This window comes from Nomascus leucogenys, chromosome 1a (genome assembly GCF_006542625.1).
Source record: "Nomascus leucogenys isolate Asia chromosome 1a, Asia_NLE_v1, whole genome shotgun sequence".
In the NCBI taxonomy this organism is placed as follows: Eukaryota; Metazoa; Chordata; class Mammalia; order Primates; family Hylobatidae; genus Nomascus; species Nomascus leucogenys.
The window spans coordinates 64,223,165-64,244,505 of NC_044381.1; the positions used below are offsets into that span (position 1 = coordinate 64,223,165).

At 41.0% G+C, this 21,341-nt stretch overlaps 1 protein-coding gene across 3 annotated transcripts in view; it reads left to right on the forward strand.

Moving 5' to 3' along the window:
- The window catches only part of APBA1 (amyloid beta precursor protein binding family A member 1), a 242,142-nt gene that overhangs the window by 66,449 nt on the left and 154,352 nt on the right, over positions 1 to 21,341 (forward strand). The window contains exon 2 of one of the 3 annotated variants that reach the window (XM_030810047.1): positions 9,159 to 9,300. The exons of the other annotated variants lie outside the window; for them this stretch is intronic. The gene's annotated coding sequence lies outside the window, so the exon portion shown is untranslated. The remainder of the gene's footprint in view (positions 1 to 9,158; positions 9,301 to 21,341) is intronic. 3 annotated transcript variants of the gene reach the window in all.

Genomic DNA, 21,341 nt, shown 5'->3' on the forward strand with positions numbered 1-21,341 from the left:
GCTGCATAGTATTCCATGGTGTATATGTGCCACATTTTCTTAATCCAGTCTATTGTTGTTGGACATTTGGGTTGGTTCCAAGTCTTTGCTATTGTGAATAGTGCCGCAATAAACATACATGTGCATGTGTCTTTATAGCAGCATGATTTATAGTCCTTTGGGTATATACTCAGTAATGGGATGGCTGGGTCAAATGGTATTTCTAGTTCTAGATCTCTGAGGAATGGCCACACTGACTTCCACAATGGTTAAACTAGTTTACAGTCCCACCAACAGTGTAAAAGTGTTCCTGTTTCTCCACATCCTGTCCAGTACCTGTTGTTTCCTGACTTTTTAATGATCACCATTCTAACTGGTGTGAGATGGTATCTCATTGTGGTTTTGATTTGCATTTCTCTGATGGCCAGTGATGATGAGCATTTTTTCATGTGTCTTTTGGCTGCATAACTGTCTTCTTTTGAGAAGTGTCTGTTTATGTCCTTTGCCCACTTTTTGATGGGGTTGTTTGTTTTTTTCTTGTAAATTTGTTTGAGTTCATTGTAGATTCTGGATATTAGCCCTTTGTCAGATGAGTAGGTTGCGAAATTTTTCTCCCATTCTGTAGGTTGCCTGTTCACTCTGATGGTAGTTTCTTTTGCTGTGCAGGAGCTCTTTAGTTTAATTAGATCCCGTTCCTCAATTTTGGCTTTTGTTGCCGTTGCTTTTGGTGTTTTAGACATGAAGTCCTTGCCCATGCCTATGTCCTGAATGATAATGCCTAGGTTTTCTTCTAGGGTTTTTATGGTTTTAGGTCTAACATGTAAGTCTTTAATCCATCTTGAATTAATTTTTGTATAAGGTGTAAGGAAGGGATCCAGTTTCAGCTTTCTATATATGGCTAGCCAGTTTTCCCAGCACCATTTATTAAATAGGGAATCCTTTCCCCATTGCTTGTTTTTGTCAGGTTTGTCAAAGATCAGATAGATGTAGACATGCGGCGTTATTTCTGAGGGCTCTGTTCTGTTCCATTGATCTATGTCTCTGTTTTGGTACCAGTACCATGCTGTTTTGGTTACTGTAGCCTTGTAGTATAGTTTGAAGTCAGGTAGTGTGATGCCTCCAGCTTTGTTCTTTTGGCTTAGGATGGACTTGGCTATGCGGGCTCTTTTTTGGTTCCATATGAACTTGAAAGTAGTTTTTTCCAATTCTGTGAAGAAAGTCATTGGTAGCTTGATGGGGATGGCATTGAATCTATAAATTACCTTGGGCAGTATGGCCATTTTCATGATATTTATTCTTCCAACCCATGAGCATGGAATGTTCTTCCATTTGTTTGTATCCTCTTTTATTTCATCGAGCAGTGGTTTGTAGTTCTCCTTGAGGAGGTCCTTCACGTCCCTTGTAAGTTGGATTCCTAGGTATTTTATTCTCTTTGAAGCCATTGTGAATGGGAGTTCACTCATGATTTGGCTCTCTGTTTGTCTGTTATTGGTGTATAAGAATGCTTGTGATTTTTGCACATTGATTTTGTATCCTGAGACTTTGCTGAAGTTGCTTATCAGCTTAAGGAGATTTTGGGCTGAGACAATGGGGTTTTCTAGATATACAATCATGTCATCTGCAAACAGGGACAATTTGACTTCCTCTTTTCCTAATTGAATACCCTTTCTTTCCTTCTCCTGCCTAATTGCCCTGGCTAGAACTTCCAACACTATGTTGAATAGGAGTGGTGAGAGAGGGCATCCCTGTCTTGTGCCAGTTTTCAAAGGGAATGCTTCCAGTTTTTGCCCATTCAGTATGATATTGGCTGTGGGTTTGTCATGGATAGCTCTTATTATTTTGAGATATGTCCCATCAATACCTAATTTATTGAGAGTTTTTAGCATGAAGGGTTGTTGAATTTTGTCAAAGGCCTTTTCTGCATCTATTAAGATAATCGTGTGGTTTTTGTCTTTGGTTCTGTTTATATGCTGGATTACATTTATTGATTTGCATATGTTGAACCAGCCTTGCATCCCAGGGATGAAGCCCACTTGATCATGGTGGATAAGCTTTTTGATGTGCTGCTGGATTCGGTTTGCCAGCATTTTATTGAGGATTTTTGCATCAATGTTCATCAAGGACATTGGTCTATAATTCTCTTTTTTGGTTGTGTCTCTGCCTGGCTTTCATATCAAGATGATGCTGGCCTCATAAAATGAGTTAGGGAGGATTCTCTCTTTTTCTATTGATGGGAATAGTTTCAGAAGGAATGGTACCAGTTCTTCCTTGTACCTCTTGTAGAACTCGGCTGTGAGTCCATCTGGTCCTGGACTCTTTGGTTGGTAAGCTATTGATTATTGCCACAATTTCAGAGCCTATTATTGGTCTATTCAGAGATTCAACTTCTTCCTGGTTTAGTCTTGGGAGGGTGTATGTGTCAAGGAATTTATCCATTTCTTCTAGATTTTCTAGTTTATTTGCATAGAGGTGTTTGTAGTATTCTCTGATGGTAGTTTGTATTTCTGTGGGATCAGTGGTGATGTCCCCTTTATCATTTTATATTGGGTCTATTTGATTCTTCTCTCTTTTCTTCTTTATTAGTCTTGCTAGAGGTCTATCAATTTTGTTGATCTTTTCAGAAAACCAGCTCCTGGATTCATTAATTTTTTAAGGGTTTTTTGTGTCTCTATTTCCTTCAGTTCTGCTCTGATTTTAGTTATTTCTTGCCTTCTGCTAGCTTTTGAATGTATTTGCTCTTGCTTTTCTAGTTCTTTTAATTGTGATGTTAGGATCAATTTTGGATCTTTCCTGCTTTCTCTTGTGGGCATTTAATGCTATAAATTTCCCTCTACACACTGCTTTGATGTGTCCCAGAGAATCTGGTATGTTGTGTCTTTGTTCTCGTTGGTTTCAAAGAACATCTTTATTTCCGCCTTCATTTCGTTATATACCCAGTAGTCATTCAGGAGCAGGTTGTTCAGTTTCCATGTAGTTGAGTGGTTTTGAGTGAGTTTCTTAATCCTGAGTTCTAGTTTGATTGCACTGTGGTCTGAGAGACAGTTTGTTATAATTTCTGTTCTTTTATATTTGCTGAGGAGAGCTTTACTTCCAACTGTGTGGCCAATTTTGGAATAGGTGTGGTGTGGTGCTGAAAAAAATGTATATTCTGTTGATTTAGGGTGGAGAGTTCTGTAGATGTCTATTAGGTCTGCTTGGTGCAGAGCTGAGTTCAATTCTTGGGTATCCTTTTTAACTTTCTGTCTCGTTGATCTGTCTAATGTTGACAGTGGGGTGTTAAAGCCTCCCATTATTATTGTGTGGGAGTCTATGTCTCTTTGTAGGTCACTCAGGACTTGCTTTATGAATCTGGGTGCTCCTGTATTGGGTGCATATATATTTAGGATAGTTAACTCTTCTTGTTGAATTGATCCATTTACCATTATGTAATGGCCGCCTTTGTCTCTTTTGATCTTTGTTGGTTTAAAGTCTGTTCTGTCAGAGACTAGGATTGCAACCCCTGCCTTTTTTTGTTTTCCATTTGCTTGGTAGATCTTCCTCCATCCTTTTATTTTGAGCCTATGTGTGTCTCTGCACATGAGATGGGTTTCCTGAATACAGCACACTGATGGATCTTGACTCTTTATCCAATTTGCCAGTCTGTGTCTTTTAACTGGAGCATTTAGTCTATTTACATTTAAAGTTAATATTGTTATATATGAATTTGATCCTGTCATTATGATGTTAGCTGGTTATTTTGCTCGTTAGTTGATGCAGTTTCTTCCTAGCCTTGATGATCTTTACAATTTGGCATGATTTTGCAGTGGCTGGTACCGGTTGTTCCTTTCCATGTTTAGTGCTTCCTTCAGGAGCTCTTTTAGGGCAGGCCTGGTGGTGACAGAATCTCTCAGCATTTGCTTGTCTGTAAAGTATTTTATTTCTCCTTCACTTATGAAGCTTAGTTTGGCTGGATATGAAATTCTGGGTTGAAAATTCTTTTCTTTAAGAATGTTGAATATTGGCCCCCACTCTCTTCTGGCTTGTAGAGTTTCTGCTGAGAGATCAGCTGTTAGTCTGATGGGCTTCCCTTTGTGGGTAACCTGACCTTTCTCTCTGGCTGCCCTTAACATTTTTTCCTTCATTTCAACTTTGGTGAATCTGACAATTATGTGTCTTGGAGTTGCTCTTCTTGAGGAGTATCTTTGTGGCATTCTCTCTATTTCCTGAATCTGAATGTTGGCCTACCCTGCTAGACTGGAGAAGTTCTCCTGGATAATATCCTGCAGAGTGTTTTCCAACTTGGTTCCATTCTCCCCGTCACTTTCAGGTACACCAATCAGATGTAGATTTGGTCTTTTCACATAGTCCCATATTTCTTGGAGGCTTTTTTCGTTTCTTTTTATTCTTTTTTCTCTAAACTTCCTTTCTCGCTTCATTTCATTCATTTTATCTTCCATCACTGATACCCTTTCTTCCAGTTGATCGCATCGGCTCCTGAGGCTTCTGCATTCTTCACGTAGTTCTCAAGCCTTGGCTTTCAGCTACATCAGCTCCTTTAAGCACTTCTCTGTATTGGTTATTCTAGTTATACATTCGTCTAAATTTTTTTCAAAGTTTTTAACTTCTTTACCTTTGGTTTGAATTTCCTCCTGTAGCTCGGAGTAGTTTGATCGTCTGAAGCCTTCTTCTCTCAATTTGTCAAAGTCATTCTCCATCCAGCTTTGTTCCGTTGCTGGTGAGGAAATGCGTTCCTTTGGAGGAGGAGAGGCACTCTGATTTTTAGAGTTTCCAGTTTTTCTGTTCTGTTTTTTCCCCATCTTTGTGGTTTTATCTACTTTTGGTCTTTGATGATGGTGATGTACAGATGAGTTTTTGGTGTGGATGTCCTTTCTGTTTGTTAGTTTTCCTTCTAACAGACAGGACCCTCAGCTGCAGGTCTGTTGGAGTTTGCCAGAGGTCCACTCCAGACGCTGTTTGCCTGGGTATCAGCAGCGGAGGCTGCAGAACAGCGAATTTTCATGAACCGTGTATGCTACTGCCTGATCGTTCCTCTGGAAGTTTTGTCTCAGAGGAGTACCCAGCCGTGTGAGGTGTCATTCTGCCCCTACTTGGGGTTGCCTCCCAGTTAGGCTGCTCGGGGGTCAGGGGTCAGGGACCCACTTGAGGAGGCAGTCTGCCCGTTCTCAGATCTCCAGCTGCGTGCTGGGAGAACCACTGCTCTCTTCAGAGCTGTCAGACAGGGACATTTAAGCTTGCAGAGGTTACTGCTGTCTTTTTGTTTGTCTGTGCCCTGCCTCCAGAGGTCGAGCCTACAGAGGCAGGCAGGCCTCTTTGAGCTGTGGTGGGCTCCACCCAGTTCAAGCTTCCTGGCTGCTTTGTTTACCTAAGCAAGCCTTGGCAATGGCGGGCGCCCCTCCCCCAGCCTTGCTGCCACCTTGCAGTTTGATCTCAGACTGCTGTGCTAGCAATCAGCGAGACTCTGTGGGCGTAGGACCCTCTGAGACAGGTGCGGGATATAATCTGGTGTGCCATTTTTTAAGCCTGTCAGAAAAGCGCAGTATTAGGGTGGGAGTGACCTGATTTTCCAGGTGCCGTCTGTCACCCCTTTCTTTGACTAGGAAAGGGAACTCCCTGACCCCTTGCGCTTCCCAAGTGAGGCAATGCCTTGCCCTGCTTTGGTTCACGCACGGTGCGCTGCACCCACTGTCCTGTGCCCACTGTCTGGCACTCCCTAGTGAGAAGAACCTGGTACCTCAGATGGAAATGCAGAAAACACCTGTCTTCTGTGTCGCTCACACTGGGAGCTGTAGACTGGAGCTGTTCCTATTCGGCCATCTTGGCTCCCTCCCTGGACTGCTTCTCTTTCCTCATCGGGGGTTTCTTTAAAAGAACTTCTGCTGTATCTCTTAGAAATAAATGGGACAATATGATAGTATTTTTTAATGTATCCATTTACCTGCAGGACAGGAAATGTCTTCATCTGCCTTTTTGTTACCCACTTTCTTGCCCTCTTATTGCCATGTGTCACTTCTTTTAGGAAGCAGCATGGCCTGAGAATAGTGTACAGACTTTAACTGGACAGGGCAAGGTTAAAAAGCCAGCTCCTGGCCGGGCGCGGTGGCTCACACCTGTAATCCCAGCACTTTGGGAGGCCGAGGCGTGGGGATCACAAGGTCAGGAGGTTGAGACCATCCTGGCTAACAGGGTGAAACCCTGTCTCTACTAAAAATACAAAAAAATTAGCTGAGCGTGGTGGTGGGTGCCTGTAGTCCCAGCTACTCAGGAGGCTGAGGCAGGAGAATGGTGTGAACCTGGGAGGCGGAGCTTGCAGTGAGCTGAGATCGCGCCACTGCACTCCAGCCTGGGTGACAGAGCAAGACTCCGTTTCAAAAAAAAAAAAAAAAAAAAGCTAGCTCCCTCACTCACTGTGTCAACCTTGTTTAACTTCTCTGAGCATCAATTTCTTTCTCTGTAAAATGTAGGTGATACAATAAAGCCTACCTCGTAAAGTTCTTGTGACGTTCAAACTAGGCAGCAGATATCAAGTTCCTATCACCATGCCTGCTGGCCTGTAGTAGGTGCTAATGTCACATATTCTAGTTCCCTTCTTGCCCCTCTACCTTCTCTGTTGCTCCATTGCACCACCATTTGCCATAGTTGGGTTTAGTTATCAAAAGCAATTCTCTTCTAATGGACAGAGGGCAAAGAGCCCTCTTTGGCTGCACTGATATTCTTGAGGAAGAACAGTATTTTCTTGCATACTAGTGCTCTTTTCAGAGTGATTTGGGTATAAAATCTAGTGAGTATGAGAGTGGATTCTTTTTGTGTGTATATTCACTTGTTAAGCCTGTTGGCAGGACTCTGCCTATATTCTTCCTTCAGGTTCTAGGAGACTGGGGACCAGGGATGTATTTCTTATGTTTACATGAGCTTTCTTTGAGAATTTTCCATCCATTCATTCAATCATTAATTCATTGGATAAATACATGTTGATTGCTTACTACGTACAGGTATTCTGCTAAGTGTTGGGAATACCACAGTCAATAAAACAAACCCACATCTGTGACCTCATGGAACTTATAACTAGTGAAATTCAGTTTGACGATTTAAAAACAAATTTAATATAAGCATGTTCTGGACTCTCTGGGTGATCACAAATGCTGCTGTGAGGTTTCAGTGTCTACAATGACATGTGGCTGTTAGTGCCTGGCATCAAATGGCTTTTCCTTAATAGTCAGCAGCTCAAAGGGCACAGGTGAATCTAATTATAAATGATGCCTTACAGCCAAGACCAAATGACAACATAAGCTAATATTTGTGACAATAAAAGCTGCATGTAGAGTTTGAATAGAAGAAAGTGGCTGGAGCATTGAGTCATCACACGATATGCCATAGAATAGGGAGGCCAGTCTTGGAAGAACCAGGCTATGGTGTGAAAAGCTAATTTCAACAATATGTTGCATGGCAGATTATTGGCTTTGTAGGCTTGTTTGTATTATCAATTATAAATTTATATTGATTTTATAGCTATATAAGAGCTTGAAACAAGGTATTTATAATCTTACACATAATTTCTTTTTAGTTTGCTCTGGGGAGGCCTGAGATAGTTTTGTTTTTTTTTTTTTACTGTAAAGGAGATTAGTACCATCATTCAAGTGCAGAAACATTGTTCCAGAGAAAAATTCTCTACAGGGGTAAAATTCTATGTAAATATGAGCTGTTTGGCGAAAACTAGTTACAGCTTTGATTTATTGAAATATTTTTAAAGGGCAGGAGAAAGGTTATAACTCTTGTTTTTACCCCCCAAATCATTCTGTTTTATGTTTTGTAGTTGTGAACTATTGTTTTTGTGTGAGTCATAACTGAATTGGCATGTTTAAGAATTTCTCATTAATTCTTATAAAAGAATGAAATTATTCCAACCTCTTCCTTCCTTGTCATGCCTCTCCACTTACCCTCATGTGTGTGCATGTGTGCCCACACTGGTGTGTCTCTCCTCTTACCCTCATGTGTGCATGTGTGCCCATACCCGTGTGCCTCTCCTCTTACCCTCATGTGCGTGCATGTGTGTCCATGCTCATATGCCTCTCCTCTTACCCTCATGTGTGCATGTGTGCCCACATTCATGTGCCTCTCCACTTACCCTCATGTGTGTGCCCACACCCGTGTGCCTCTCCACTTACCCTCACGTGTGTGCATGTGTGCCCACACTCGTGTGCCTCTCCACTTACCCTCGTGTGTGCCCACACCCGTGTGCCTCTCCACTTACCCTCGTGTGTGCCCACACTCGTGTGCCTCTCCACTTACCCTCATGTGTGTGCCCACACCCGTGTGCCTCTCCACTTACCCTCATGTGTGTGCATGTGTGCCCACACTCATGTGCCTCTCCTGTTACCCTCATATGTGCATGTACCCACACTCATGTGCCTCTCCACTTACCCTCACGTGTGTGCATGCGTGCCCACACCCGTGTGCCTCTCCACTTACCCTCATATGCGTGCCCACACTCATGTGCCTCTCCACTTACCCTCAAGTGTGTGCGTGCGTGTCTGCACTCATGTGCACACACCCCCACAAATGCTAACAACTTCTTTTGACCTATTATACTCACACTCATTTGAGACCTGTCCTCACTGTACACTGCTTTGTACAGCGTTTTGAGATTTGTTTTTAAAAAGCTTTTAGAATTCAAGCTTACTTGACCTTACCCGGGGAATATTAAACAACAATCATAAGTGATTCTCTTTTTGTAATAGTTAGCATTTTCTACTATGTAATACTGCAGTGTCTGATCTCTCCTCTAGACTCTAGGATCTGGGGCAGACTGAAGAGGCCGTTCTCTGTTAGAGAGGGCATTATGTTCGTTCATAGGGTGACCATCCATCTATCCCCATTTGTCTGGCACTGTCCAGGTTTATGTCTGCTCTCTCAGCATAATTGTTAATGATGCCTGCTTTCACTCTCAAGAGTATTTCATCTGGATGATAAATTATAAGGTTACTCTAGTTACACAAAACACTTTGGCCTTATGGCCTACTAGAGCCAAACAAAGAAGATGTTTCACAGACTCACTTTAATCACTAATTCTCTTTCTTCATTTGCTTTTAGCTGTAGACCTATGTTTGAATTTATAAAATTGGGAAGTATTTATGTATAAAGATATGGCAATATCCATGTACTTTTTGTACTGTCTGTCTTAGGGATTACAGCAAGTTTATAACAGAAAAGCAGGGATTGGTCACTTTGGAGCAGTGATTGTCTGAACTTCAGCAAAAATTTTGAAGTGTGAGCTGATCAGGACATTTCACATCCAAGAGGTCGAAGCCTGCAAAGCCTGTTACAGTGAGCTTCTAAGATTTACACATATTCTTTCTTCCAAAAATTAAAAGTGAAATTGCATTATCCTGTTCTGCCTAAAATAAAGGTATCATTGACTGGGGCTCAGAAGTTTTGGTTGTAACCTGCTATTTTGGATGATGGTTTTGCCTTTGTCAGAAATTTATTATTTTGGTGTTAAATCTGAGGTCTTCAGCCAGTGATTGGGCTCAGATGGTGGTTTGTGGCATAAAGCATGTGAATGCAAGATGAGAAGACACCTTTTGATTCTTCTGGTGCTAACTGTCCCATTTGCCCCTGGTTCCAGCCATGCATCACTTGTCTTTTTCTCTTTAACTATTTAGTGTTATCCTTACTACCCTCCCAGTGGACCAGGAAAAGGAAAGAAAGGGGAAAATTCCACATGTTGGTTTGCTGCCAAAAGTCTTTTGATAAGAAAGATGATTGACTCTGTTTTGCATATTTTCATGGTCCTGTGTATGTATGTATTTTTTTGTTTGCCAGATTAAGCATATTCTTTTTCTTGCATATATTTCTATATTTCTAAATATGTAATGTTTTTCATTTTGTGAAATGTAGGCACTCACTAGAATAAAAACTCCACTAGGGGAGACTCATAGCCTATTTTATTTCCCAGTCTCTCCCCCAGGGCCTAAAGTGGTGCCTGGTGCCAAGTAGGTGCTCAAAAATAACAAGAATGAAGAATGCCATAGAGACAGAAAGTAGATTAGTTTTTGCTGGGGTGAAAGATAGAAGAATGAGAGTGACTGCTAATAGGTCTGTGATTTCTTTTTTCTTCTTCTTCTTTGTTTTTTAATGAGCCAGAGTCTCGCTCTGTCGCCCAGGCTGGAGTGCAGTGGCGCAATCTTGGCAAACTGCAAGCTCCGCCTCCCAGGTTCATGCCATTCTCCTGCCTCAGCCTCCCAAGTAGCTGGGACTACAGGCGCCTGCCATCATGCCCAGCTAATTTTTTGTATTTTTAGTAGAGATGGGGTTTCACTGTGTTAGCCAGGATGGTCTTGATCTCTTGACCTCGTGATCCGCACGCCTCGGCCTCCCAAAGTGCTGGGATTACAGGCGTGAGCCACCGCGCCCCGCCAGGTCTGTGTTTTCTTTTGGAGGTGATGAAGATGTGCTGGATTGAGATAGTGGTGATGGTTGCAAAACCACGTGATCATACTAAAAACCACTGAATTATACATTTTAAAAGGTTTAATCTGATGGAATGTTAATTATATCTCACTTTTTTAAACTGCAAAAAGAGAATACATGAAAAAAGAAAGGATTAATAAATTTTATGCCTTATCCATTGTCATAGTTGGTGCTTAAAACATATATCTTTTGAATGAATGAATGGTTGTTTTTCTATACCAAATCATCTAAGTAAATGTTTCTCTCAAAGCATGGTCTGTGTGTCACTCATTGTGTGGCTTGGTAGTTATCTGGTTAAAAATCTTTGAGTTTAGGAAATTGAGGTTGCCCATGGAGCCTGAGCATTGTTTGGTATTAGAAGGGGTTGGAATACAGGGGAAAATGTAGTAGACTGTCTTTGGGAAAGTAGTTTTGTTTGTGAGTCAGAAATACAAGTAAGCTCCTGTCTATTGAGATTGTTTGATTCAAGCACTACCAAAGGAGACTGCAATGTGATGCTTTTTGAACATTTTTTTAAATATGGAGGAGATACCTCTGTCACAGGCAGTCTCGGTTCAAATCTTTCCAACTCTTTCATTCTATGCTCTTGTTAAATCAGTTTAAAGTCCTTATGAATCTGTTACTCTGCAGAGAGCAAAATTTGTCAAAACAGATTAACGCCATCTCTTGAAACATTTAGCTATACTATGACAACTAATCTACAAGGATTTGTCAGAATTCATGTAATTTACCCACTTAATAGTTGCCAACAAGTAGTTTTATGGTCCTTCAAGTCAGCAAAGGCAGGTTATGGTGGTGGGAATGGTTTTACATCCTCTTTAGCACAAGGTCATGTAGACTTCTAAAAATGTATCTTCCTGTATTTCAGGCAATTTTCTTGTATTTTCTCTCAAATGATAGATATGAAATTAGTTTGAAAAGAGTGTTTACTATTACATGAATACTAATTAATATTATCTTTATTGTATCTGAACTATGTTGAGAGAAATAAAAAACTGACCTCCTGATCAAAAAGGGAGTTTGAGGCTCTTTCAGCTTTGGAATAGATTAACTTCTTGTGTTTGAAACTTTTCCTGGAAGGTAATTATTCTATCTTGTTCACAATAAACAAATGATCTCAATAGCCTGCATCTTGTTTGTTATTAAAATATGTGAGTCTGCTGCACATACTCTTGTATTATCAGCTTTTCTTTTTGTATTCTAAAATTATACTAGGGATACCTGATAGTTATATAGCTATAAGCTTTATTAGTACTACTATTAAACATTTGTGAATTTTTTATTATGTGTTAGCAAGTATGTTATGCCGTTTATTTATATTATCTCATTTAAGCCTCCCAGCTGGAGGATGAGTTAACATCCCTATTTTATTTTTATTTATTTATTTTTTATTTTATTTATTTATTTATTATTATTATTTTTTGAGATGAAGTCTTCTCTGTTGCCCAGGCAGGAGTGCAGTGGCACATCTTGGCTCACTGCAACCTCCGCCTCCCAGGTTCAAACGATTCTCCTGCCTCAGCCCCCGAGTAGCTGGGATTACAGGTGTGCACCTCCACACCAAGCTAATTTTTCTATTTTTAGTAGAGACAGGGTTTCACCATGTTGGCCAGGCTGATCCCAAACTCCTGACCTCAGGTGATCCACCCACCTCCCTCCCAAAGCTGAGATTACAGGTGTAAGCCACCACGCCCAGCCAACATCCCTATTTTAAAAATGAAGAGACTTGCCTAAAGTTACACGTAGCTGATAAGTGGTCGAGCTAGACTTGGGCTGTCACTATTGGGCTGCTTTCTCATAAAGAGCTTCTGCTTACATCTTTTCAAACTCTCACAAAAACCATGCCGCTCCCATTTTACAGTTGAGGAAGCAAAGGTTCAGGGTCACACAGCTACTAAGAGACAGAAGCTGGACTTGAAGTAAGATCATCTGGTCCTGAACCATGGTGCTGTTTCTGCAGAATTGCCGTCACCATAGTCAGCGGAAATCGTTTTTGGCCACAGCCTGTGCTCTCCCTGCCTTCTTTGCATTTCCTTGAAGGCAGAGAGAGGGGAGTTAACAGGAGTCCCAATTTTTATGGGAGACACAGTTTTGAAATAGCCTCTCTTCCTGGTCATTACCAGGGAGGCAACAGATTAGAAAGAAGGGAGGATAGCAGCTGCTCCCCTTAGACAAAACAGCAAGTTAGTGTGGGAGCTTTGGTCATGTTTCTGGGTGTAAGATGAGGGCTGTAATCAGATCAGATATTTGCAGAAACGCTACCAGGCAAAGTGAACCTTTGACTTGTTTTGGATCAGTCTTATAAAAACGTGTGAAGCCCCAGAAAGAAACATTGGCCTCCTGATCGTCCTCTCCCTTCGAGCAAATGTGCTTGTTCTTAACAATTTGGCAGCCATAGACTCCTTAGAGTAGTGGTTCTCACACTTTAGTCTGCATCGGAATCCTCTAGAAGACTTGGAAAAACACAAACCTCTGGGCCCAGCCCCCAGAGGCTCTGATTCAGGAGGTCTGCATAGTGTCTGAGAATTCACACTTTTAACACATTCCTGGGTGCTGCTGGTGCTACTGGTCCAGGGGCCACACTTTGAGAACCACTCTTTCAGAGAATTTTGGTGAAAGCTCTATAATCCTTCCTTCAGTAGATACTAGGTTGATGAATTACTAAGTTTTGAATTATCAAACTTTGGCAAGCTTGTTTAAATATGCTGGTGAGTGGTTTGGCATCGGAGGGAATATGTGATAGTGTTTTACCAAACAATTTGAAATTGGTTTGGTGAGTCAGTTAGGAACAGCACCTAGAACACTGTGGGACCTCCTCAGTTCCATTGAGGACCCAGAGGGAACACTGACTATTGTAAACGAGTAGTAAGAAATGCTTAAAACCACTTATAGTATTTGCAAAGTTGTTAAAGGCAATGACTAAAACACTTTTTCAAATAGTGACAGTTGGAATGAAATGCAGTTCTCTAATGTATGCAATTAAAATTTAGACTAGTTTTTAAAATTGGGGTAAATATATGTAATATAAAATTTACCATTTTAGCCATCATTAACTGCACAGCTCACGTTGTCGTGCAGCCATCCACACTATCTGACCTTAGAGCTCTTCATCTTGTAACCTTGAGACTCCAAACTCATTAAACAACTTCCCCTTTCCCTCTCCTCCCAGCCCCTGGCAACCACCAATTCTACTTTCTGCTCTATGAATTTGACTACTCTAGCTTCCTCATATAGGTGGAATCATACAATATTTGTCCTTTTGTGACTGGCTTAGACTAATTTTTGAAGATACTTTGAAACAGTTATAAAATGCAGTAAAAATATCCTAACAATGAATGAAATATAAACTAAAAAAAGCACTTGAAAACAAAATCAAGTTAGAAAGCTCGATCCTTGGACTTTCAAAAATCTTCCTTCATGGCGGACTATAACTTGAAACCCATTTCCTGGTGTATTCCAGGACCAAGGCTAGTCTGGATACCTTTTCCGTCTCCCCACAGATGGATCTTGCTTCCTATTCCTACAAGAACCTTGTCCCCTTGTAGGCCCTTAGGCAGAGCTGGGTCTTGAGCCCCCAACTTCGTCTATTTATTCATTCAGTAGATACAGGTTCTGTTCAAGATGCAGGGACCTAGAGGAGAGCCACCTTCCTTCTGCTTCCTTTCACCACCACCCCCACCTTAAAGTGTCTACTGGGGACCCAGAAGGACCACACCTGTCATTACCTGCCACCTGAAGTGAGGTGTGCTGTGTCAAGTAGATTTCTCGGTTGATAAAGCATACAACTTTAAATGTCTTTTAAAACTTTTACCTATGTCAGTGGGAATCTTTCCGTAATGTATTAGTCCCTTCAGCCTCAAGCAGAATGTGCCAAACATAATTTAACCTTTCCTCCATAAGCAAGGTCAGTGTTGCACTGTAAATATTGATTTGCACCCCCACTAAATGGCTGGGAGCTGCTGCATGTAATTCAGCAGCCACTACCGTTTCAGCTGTCACTTTTCAAGGTGTCTTCACATCCACTTCTAATTTGCTAGTTTTAGGAAGACCTATGCAGAAAATCAGATACTCCAAGCCTTCAACCAGTTGACTGGGCTGAAGATAGATTGCAACAGAAGATAGATCGTGTCCTTTAGTATCTGCCCTCTGCTTCTAGATGTATAGAATTCCCAATATTTAGTTGGACATGTGGCACCAGAATAGGGAAGATTGCATTTCCCTTCACCTACTTGCAGGTATATGTAGTCGACACAACTAAGTACTAGTCAATGAAATGTAAACAGAATGCAACATCTGTGGAGGAGAGGGGGTGTCTTCTTAAAGGATGGTGTGCACTCTTCTTTCTATTAATAACATGCTCGGAACATGGTTGTGATGGCTGCAGCTCCAGCTTGGATGCAAGGATAAGCTGTCTGCTCTCATATAGCTGGCACTATTATACTAGCCATAATCTGGATTTTTATATAAAAGAGAAACAAACATATATCTTGTTCATTCGCCATGAGCCTGTGTCTTGGTTACTTGTAGCTAAATCTCATCATAACGAATACACAGATAAATCAGATGAAAGGATTTAGATGCCTGGAAAGAATAAAAGTTCCACATCAGTGGGTAAAAGAAAAATATCAGCAGAATCCCAACATATAAATAGATAACAAGTGCCAGGCACAGTGGCTCACACCTATAATCTCAGGGATTTGGGAGACCAAGGCAGGAGGATTACTTGAGCCCAGGAGTTCAATGCCAGCATGGGCAACATACCAAGACTGTCTCTACAAAAAAATTTAAAAATTAGCAGGGTGTGGCTGTGCATGCCTGTAGTACTAGCTACTTGGGAGGCTGAAATGGGAAGATCCCTTGAGCCAAAGAGTTAAAGATTACAGTGAGCCATGATCACACCACTGCACACCAGCCTGGATGACGGAACGAGACCTTGTCTCCCAAAGGAGGTGGGGGGGGGATGCAAAAAAACAAACCAATCAATCAATAAAGAAGTTGCTCTGATTGGGTGGGGGTGTCTAGAGTCTCATTGGTTCAGCCTTCCCTCCCCTCTGAAGCATCACTGATCGTGAATTGCTGTAGAACACAGTTTGAAAACTGGCGTGCCTGACCTGAAGGTCTCTTCAGAGCTTAGAGCTTAGATACTGAAAGAGCTACCCTCAGACTGTAATTAGGATAATTGTTGAGTTCCCTCTAGGTGTTTCCTTAGGCATCCTGCTACTATCGTTTACCACCATCCCAAGAGATCCAGGGTATTTAGCCTCACTGTGGATATAGCTAGATTGAGCAACTTTGAACGTCTGAAAAATCATCTGTGAACCCACAAATAAACAAAAAATATTCTATCCTTGAATGCAAAAGGAAACAGTTATCACCAAGATCATATCCTTTTCTGCATGGGAGATGTGGAGCCACTCTCAGATTGACAATAATGGATATAAAATGGTCTATGAGTTAGAGATCCACTAGAATATTTCTTGAAGTGTGACATAATCCGAAGCCATGGAGAGCAGGGTGGACTAGACAATCTCAGAGGTGTGTGCCATTCTATTAACTACAATTCCATTAATAAGCAGGAAGGCACACATTGGGAACTAGGTGGATTTTCTTCAGTATGCTTTTGATATTGCCTCTAAGCACAGATTCCCAAGGAAACTAAACTAGAAGATAAGTCAAAGGAGATTGAAAATATTAAATATCAGGTATTTCTTTGACTTATTGACTGCTTGGTGTTTAGCATTAGACTTCAGACCAGACAGCAGTGTTACAGATATTACCCAGGCACTTGGGCAGCTTTCATATAAAGTTTATTTGAGCCTTAGTTTTTTATCTCCTTGTTGCTGGTATCATCACCTTGAAAGTGAACTGTAACAATACATGTATGTAGAACCTGTATTTTGTTTTTAATAATATTTATAATAGTTTATATGAATTGACAGTTTACTTTGTGCCAATCTTTGTGTTAAGTACTTCATACCACATTTCTCATTTAATTCATATCACTACATTGTAGTTGTTAATATCTCATTTGACAGATGAGAAAATTTATGTCCAGAGAGCTTTGGTAACTTGCCTAACACTAGTAACAGCAAATCATTATTCTGACCTCTTGTTAGACTCCAAAACATTATTCATAACCACCACTTCTTCACCAGAAAGTGTTATATGATTGGCTTGGGTAATGCCTACTCATCAGAAAAGAACTGCAAATGTTGGATGGAATGTAGTTCAGAACTCTTTGGGCAGTCAATCACGTGTGCCTTTTTTGTTAGGGTTTTGTTCATATTCTCACCAAGAATCCTCAATCAGGTTATTACTATATATTATTATAATCCCCAATCATAATCATATAATCATATTGTACCCAAGAGTATTATATTCACCACAACCTCCCTTCCTCTATAATGTCATCCAAATCTTATGTCATCCTTCCTTTCGCTCACTCCCTGATTCTCTTCACATTCCTTAGTTTATCTTTCTTCTGATCACCTGTTTCATGGGAAATAGTAACCTGGATAGATAAGGAGGCCTGTTTGTCCAAGAGCTGCTTTGACATGTTGGCTCACCAGAGGAGACTGGGGCCCAAGAACTTGATTAAACACCCTGGTTCCTTGTCACTCAAGTGAGGTGTGCAGAACAGCAGCATCAGTGACACTTGGCAGACTCTTGGGCCCCACCCAAACCTACTGCATCATAATCTGCATTTTAAAGACACCCCCTACCCCCATGATTTTAGGCACATTGAAGTTTGAGCAGCATGGCTCTTGTCTGTTGCTGCAGCCATGATATGTCATAGATGGTCCCAGAGCCTGTTTACAAGGGGAAAAGGTGGACAGAACCAGCAGGAATACCCAAAGCCTGTGGCCCAACTCAGGGATATGATAAGTCAAGAGGAGGAAAGAGCCAGGAGTTGTCCCCAGCATAAATAAAGAAGACCTACAGTATCTAACGCCAGAAGATCCAACACCTCTGCTGTTATGCAAATGTAATAAAAACGCATTCAGTCCAACTTGGAATCTATAGAAAGTTAAGTAAAAGTTGAGTAATCAAGGTCACAAAAGTAATTTAAGGGCAGTCATTTAAGAGAGCTTCACTGAGCAAATTTCACAACTAACAAATCTTTCATGGATGAAAAATGCCGATAAAAGCTTTCCTTTTTGAAAAGTGATTTTGTGTATTTGCTTAATTTTATTTTAATCCTGGACCTCTTATCTACTTTGGCTTTCATTGGCATCAATGGGAATGTGAAAGAATTGACCTCATTTGAAAGTTCCTTTCAGCAAATGGTCAAAGCTTTGTTTTCTGCTTCATTGTTTTCTAAACTGGTGCATAAAAATAATACTTGTGCTTCAGGCATGTGCTGGCAACTTTAGCCTCCTGTAATTTCCTGAGCCACATATTACATCTGTTTTTTGCTTACAGATGAACCTCAGCTCTCACTCCCTCAGGGTCTCCTTCGTGTTCTTTTGGCGCCTTGTTGACAGTTGTTTGGTAATTCTTATGGTTATAATTCTTTGAATATCTTTTCAGTTATGATTGGATGAGGTCTAAGCAAGTGAAATATGACATATTGCCTTTTTCCTGTCAAAGCAACCCCATATCATATATGCATGATAGCATGGTTGCTGATTTAAAAACCAATTCTAGAAGGAAAAATGTCATGTTTCCTAGAGATTTTAAATAACTAGACATAGATAAGCACAGGTGTATTTATATTGGCCTCCAAATATTCTGATAAGAAAGAAATACAGTCTGTTGTTTGACTTTCAAAGGGTAAATTTTAAAAATGTAACAGAAATGCAACTTTTGGCTTTGTATTTTAAATGCATTATCTTTGGAAAATATTATGATAGAATGAGGTATAGACACTGTAAAACCAAAGGTTAGAGTCTTCTCACAGTGATAATTACTCTGCAGTATTTGAATGACTTATATGGCATTTTATAATACTGTTTTTTTGCAGAAGCCTTTATCATTTTACATCATTTAATTTGGTAAAATTATATAATATTCCTATGTATATAGAAAACCTCAGTTCCTATTAATGTATTCAGTCATGTTTATAGTTCAGTTTTCAGGTTCAGGACAATTTTATTCCTAATGATATGAAGAAAAGCTCATATAAGAAACCACTTCTATTTTTGTTTGTTTGTTTTAATAAAGAAAAGAGGTTTAGTTGACTCAGAGTTCCGCATGGCTGGGGAAGCCTCAGGAAACTTACAATCACGGTGGAAGGGGAAGCAAGCATGTCTTACATGGTAGCAGACAAGAGAAGAGTGAGCACCTGAAAGCATAGGAAAGACTGTCATTTATAATACCATCAGATCTCATCAGAAACCACTATTTATTTATTTATTTATTTATTTATTTATTTATTTATTTTTAAAGAGATAGGGTCTTGCTCTGTTGCCCAGGCTGGAATGTAGTGGCGTGATCATAGCTCACTTTAACTTTGAACTCCTGGCTCAAGGGATCCACCCATTTCAGCCTCCCAAGTTGCTAGGAATACAGGTGCTCAACACGACAACCTGCTAATTTTTAAATGTTTTGTAGCGACAGGGCCTCACTATGTTACCCAGGCTGGCTTCAAACCCCTGGCCTTAAGCAAGCCTCCTGCCTTGGGCTCCCAAAGTACTGGGATCACAAGCAGAGCCACTGCTTCTGTCTGTTCCAGAAAGCACTTCCTTTGGTACAGAAACCATGAGCTTTGTGATCCATAAGAATGAAGACATCGTAAAATATTATAAGATATGGAGGGACTTCAATTTCCTGTTCAGCATTCTAATAAGGGTAATTTAGGTAAATGACTTTCTAACTATTGAAAACGATGAATGTATCTGTAGAAAAAAATCACTTTTATTATACAAGCAAGAAAACATAATAACCCAGTTAAATGGATTTCAGCAATGATAAGAAAGGAGAGGACCAGTCTTTGTGAGTAAAAGCACCCATCCTATCAAAGTCAGCTTAGGAAACGAGCATGTCTTGAAGACCTGGTTTGTTGATGTTGGACACATGAATTTAGGGGAGAAAACAGACTTTGTTTTCCTTTTTTTAAGTTCTTAGCTGAGACACTTTTCTGAAAACAAAAATCAGATTAACAAAAGAAAAGCATGCAAAAGTTTATTAACATGTGCTGTACCTATCACATGGGAAAGGCCTCGGTTCAAAAGCATTTCTCTCTCAAGGCAGTAGCTTAAGGGCCTTGCTTTAAAAGTATTTTAACGGAGCTGTAAATCCTACATAGTGACAAGACAAAAGAGAGAACAATTGTGGTGTTTTAAAAGGCAGGAAAATGAGGGAAGATGCTAAAATCTGTTCCCAGTTTCCTCTGGTGCCAGCTTGGTGCCTTCTCTGGGCCGAGAAGTGCCGTCTCCAGGAAGGAAGGATTCGTGTCCTGCCATTAGGTGGTTAGAGGCTGAGGCAGAGTGTTCCCCTGCATTTTCAATGTCTTTAACTTAACAACTGTCTTTGAAGGGAATTTTGGTTCCCTTCATATTGTTAACAAGCTTCTATGTTGAGCATTCAAAAGAAGTGGCAGACATGGTTCTTGGCTTTCAGATGTGTACTTAATCAAAGAGACTGGGTATCTTCTTATACATTAAGACATTTAGGAATATTTGTCAGCCATCTGTATTTGAAAGTATAAACTGTTATTCCACTGGAAGAGCTCTGTATTGATTGTGGATTCAGGAATCCACAGGGGAAGGCTAGATTCAGAAAAGACAGAGAACTAAAGAGAAGGGGTAAAGAGGCACCTGGAGAGAGGGGGAAATGCAGTTAACTGGACATCATCAGGACCTCACATCAGAAGTTCTGCCTTGAAAGCATTTAGAAAAGTGGGGCCTCATAGGCAGTGCCTCTCTCCTCCCTCAGCTGCCTTGCCTCTGCTTTGGGAGGGAAGCATTACATGCAGTTTTTCACCTCCTCCCACAATTTGGGACCATAGTACGGGGGACCTCTTGGAGTCATGGCAACGGTGGGAAAGGATTTTCTTCATGGGTCTATTCAGATTTGCACCTGGCAGAAAACTTTCAGCAGAAAGCCATTAGCTTTCTCTTAGGACTTTGGTTTTCAAGTTGAGTCCGGAACCAGAACTGAAGATTAAAACATGCAGAATATTCTCTATGCCATTTAGCTGTCTGCAGAAACCCACTGTTGCTGGGTACCCAGCCATGTCCCCTGCCCACCCCCACCCTGGTGAAGCTGGGAGTGAGAAGCCAGGGGAAGCACAGTGTATGCACATGGCCAGAAAAAGACTGACACAATTCGTGGGTATTAGAGCACAGTTCTCTTTCTGGAAATTGGGGGTGATTATTTCTCCTTCATTGTGTGCAGCATCCTTTTGAGATCATTTGGGGAGGGATTTTGTCAGATTGGAGAATTGTGATTAATGGTGAAGGCCTTCGAGAGCCAGCCCGTGTGAATGCATTATTCTCAGCTGCTTTCCCATCTGCGCACATACATTGCTCAGTGCCAGCGCCGTGAGGCCTCCAGAGCTGAGCTGGTCCAGCCTCATTATTTTGGCTGATGAACAAATAGACCCAGGGAGGGTAAGGAGCTTACCCGGCAGCACATAAGAAGCTGGCCCAAAGCCAGGACTAGAACCAAGGTCTGCCATGTCCACAGGATACTGTTTCCTCGCCTAACACAATGCCACTCTGTTCACCATTCAATTCAACAGCTATTTATTTGAACCTCGCTGGATCTGCCAGGAACTGGGCTAAGCCCTGGGGTTTCTAAAATAGGTAAAGCATGTTCCCGCCCCATGAGGAACTGAAAGTCTAGGAGGGAGGGAGAAACATTGATAGTACATCTTGTTATTTTTAAAAAAATGAAGAGAGGAATGAGCACGGGGATAGAAACTCAGAGGAAGAGCACGTGGACCATCCTAG